This window comes from Orycteropus afer, unplaced genomic scaffold, assembly GCF_000298275.1.
Source record: "Orycteropus afer afer isolate SDZICR_OR568_19922 unplaced genomic scaffold, OryAfe1.0 scaffold00106, whole genome shotgun sequence".
Taxonomy (NCBI): Eukaryota; Metazoa; Chordata; class Mammalia; order Tubulidentata; family Orycteropodidae; genus Orycteropus; species Orycteropus afer.
In genome coordinates, this window is record NW_006921693.1 from 5184211 (window position 1) to 5187367 (window position 3157).

Below are 3157 nucleotides of genomic sequence, written 5' to 3' on the forward strand. Positions count from 1 at the left end.
CCTTGTTCTTCGCCAGTTCTTTCATTGCAGCTTTGACTTCTTCCTTCATTACCATTGGTTCTAGATAATATGCCACTTCCTGAAATGGATGAAGATTGAGCAGTTCTTTCTGGTACAGTGACTCATAGAGAAAATATTCAGGACTCAATTGAAAATCACTCATGTTACCAAGAACTGGTCAAATTTCCACTTGAACAAGAAAAGACAATCCACAGAAGTGAACATCAAGATGACACAGATGTTAGATAACACAGATGTTAGAATTACCTGGCAAAGACTTTAGATCATAAAAATGCTTAAGTCAGCAATTACAAACAAGCTTAAAACAAATAAAAAATTAGAAAGTCTCAGCAAATAAACAAACGTAAGATATAAAGACACCCCAGATGAAAATTTTGGAACTGACAAATTTCAATAATTGAAATAAATACCTCAACAGATGGGCCCAACAGCAGAATGAAGACTGCAGACGAAAGAATCATGAAATTGAACTCAGAAGTATAGAAATTAGCTAATCTCAACAAGAGGGAAAAATAGACTGGAAAAAAGGACAGCATCCTCAAGGACTATAAAAACATACCTAACACTCATGTCACTGGTGTCCCAGAAGGACCAAGAGAAAGTATTCAAAGAAATGAGGGCTGAAAACTTCCCAGATTTGGCAAACGATATAAACCTACAGTTTCGGGAACTGGAATGAACCACAAACAGGACGACAACCGTAAAACCAAACCCATTACTCTCAGTCAATTCCAACTCACCGCGACTACATGTGTTACAGAGCTGACCTGCTTCCTAGGGCTCTCCTGGCTGCTAGGCTTGTCTTCTGCGATGCCAGTCGGTGGTTTCCCACTGGTCGCCCGCTTAACCATTGGCACCACCCAGGGACCTACAAACAGGATAAACTCAAAAAAAAAATCCTCATCCAGAAGTATCATACTTAATCCTCGGAAAACTAAAAACAAAGAAAAGAACCTTGGAATCAGTGAGAAAGCCACGACATCTTTCCTCCAGGGGTAAACAAGTTGTGATGCCAGACTTATCATCTGAAACCACGGAGGCCAGAAGGAAACGGCACAATTTTCAAGTACTGAAAAAAAAAAAAATAACTGTCAACCCAGGATTCTACATGGAGCAAAAATATCAGTCAGGAATGAAGGGGAAAGCAAGACATTGTCAAGTGAAGGAATCTGAGAATTTGCACCAGCAAACCTACCCTGAGAGAACTGCTGAAGAAACTTCCCTAAACAGTAAGGAAAAGATAAAAGGAGGAGTCTTGGGACATCAGGAAGGAAGACAGAACGAAAAGAGTGAAAACTTGGGTCAATAAGTAGTTTCCCTCTCCAACAGTGTGTCATAAAGCAGTTGTGCGCGCGTCCCTGTCACTATCGCTAATCTCACAACACTTTACATAAAAGGAAATTGAAGCCTATAGAGTTTATTTACATGACTCGTCCGAGACCGTGCTTGTAGAGACAGTTAAAACCAGATTTATATGGATCAAAAATTCGTGCTCTTTTCCCCCAGACACTCAGGGCTGAAGGCTGGAGAGATGGCTTCTCGGAGAAGGCGGTACACAGACCAAGTCTCACTGCGTGAGAAGAGCCAGGACCAAAACTCAAGTCGACAGTCCCCCAAGTCAGGGCACGCTCGGAGCGCCCAGGAGCGAGGCGATAACTCCCGCCGTCCTCCCGACCGCCATCCTCCGCTTTGGCCTTACCTGGCTGCCCGACCAATCTCCGTCCGGCTGCCCACACCCGGGATTCAACCCTTTCCTTAACCCCCTTCCACTGTCGCTAAAACTGAGAGCGGATCCGTGCGTCATCAGCCGTCGCCGGAGAGTTGTCACATGACACCCCGCCCTACTCTCCGCCCCTTTGCTCATGTGATGGTCAGGGGAGGCAGGGGCGGAAACGTGGCGGGTCTGGCTTGCTATCCTAGACTGGAGATCGAAGGGGACTTCAGTATAGGGGGAGGGCTGGGGACCGGGGTGGCGATTGGGCGCGCGACCGCTGGCCCAGCACGAGCGCCGCTGGCGCGGCCCTAGTGACAGGTGAGTCGGGCAGGGCGAGCGCGCCCCCTCTCTGTTCACGATTCCCCTTCCTCTCATGCGCCCCGGTGCTGGGCCCTCTGGCCGGGGGGGATCTGCGGCTTCGAGTGGAGTCTGAAGGGAGGGCCTTGGGACATAGGACTGGGAGGCCTCTGGGAACCTGGAGCTCCAGACCAGGCTGTTCCTTTTCACTTTGATGGAAAAAACGTTACACATCCCTTTGGCGCTTTAGGAAGCGATGTTCGCCTGCTTGGCTCGATCTGATTCTTCCAAGTTCCCGGGAGCAGTGCCGTGCGGACATCCTTCTTCAGTTCTCCACTCTCAAGAAAAATGAGTGGTTGGTGAGGGCTTTTACAGTCTGACGGACCCGGATTTGCGTTCTATTTCTGTGATGGATTGTGAGTTGGGCGAGTCATTGCGCCGCTCTGCATTCTCATTTACTCACCGGTGATATAGTAGTGCCAGAGTCTTGTCCTTTGCATTTCGAAAAAAGAATTCCAAGGGTCCTGATTTGTCTGTGGTCTCACAGTAAAAGACTTAGTGGTAGAGCCAGCAATAGGACCGGGTCTCTTCATTCCAGGGGCGCTCTGTCCAACGAAGGTGATTGGGAAGTGGAAAAGGGAGGGAGAAGTTTTACTGCCTCTGCCCACAGTGAGGGACGCGATACCGTTTTCCTTCATCTGTCTTCCCAGAATTCGAGAATCGGACTAGAGTGATCAAGGTCATTTCTGAAAAAGATCTACCGGTCACTTTTATCTCGGTCAACAACCGCTGTATTTTGTTCTTGATAATGAATTTGTGGAAAGCAGTGCTTCCTTCTTTATAGAACTGAGGTTTTGTGGAATGTTGAAAAGAGACCTGTCTTCCTCTGTCCTCTGAGTAGGGTAAACACTGGTCTGTCCCAGAATACTTTCATTTCCTTCCTAATTTTGGTTCTGGGCTCATAGAATAACTGGTGTGAGGATGCCAAGCTTCTCTTGAAAGCCTGCTTACTGTCTTTTGTCTAGGATGACTTTCCAAACTGAAAATCACAGCTTCATGCCAAATTCTTAAACATAAAGTTACAACCTCTTTTCTGGGTAACTTGTGGAAAAAAAAAAAAAAAAA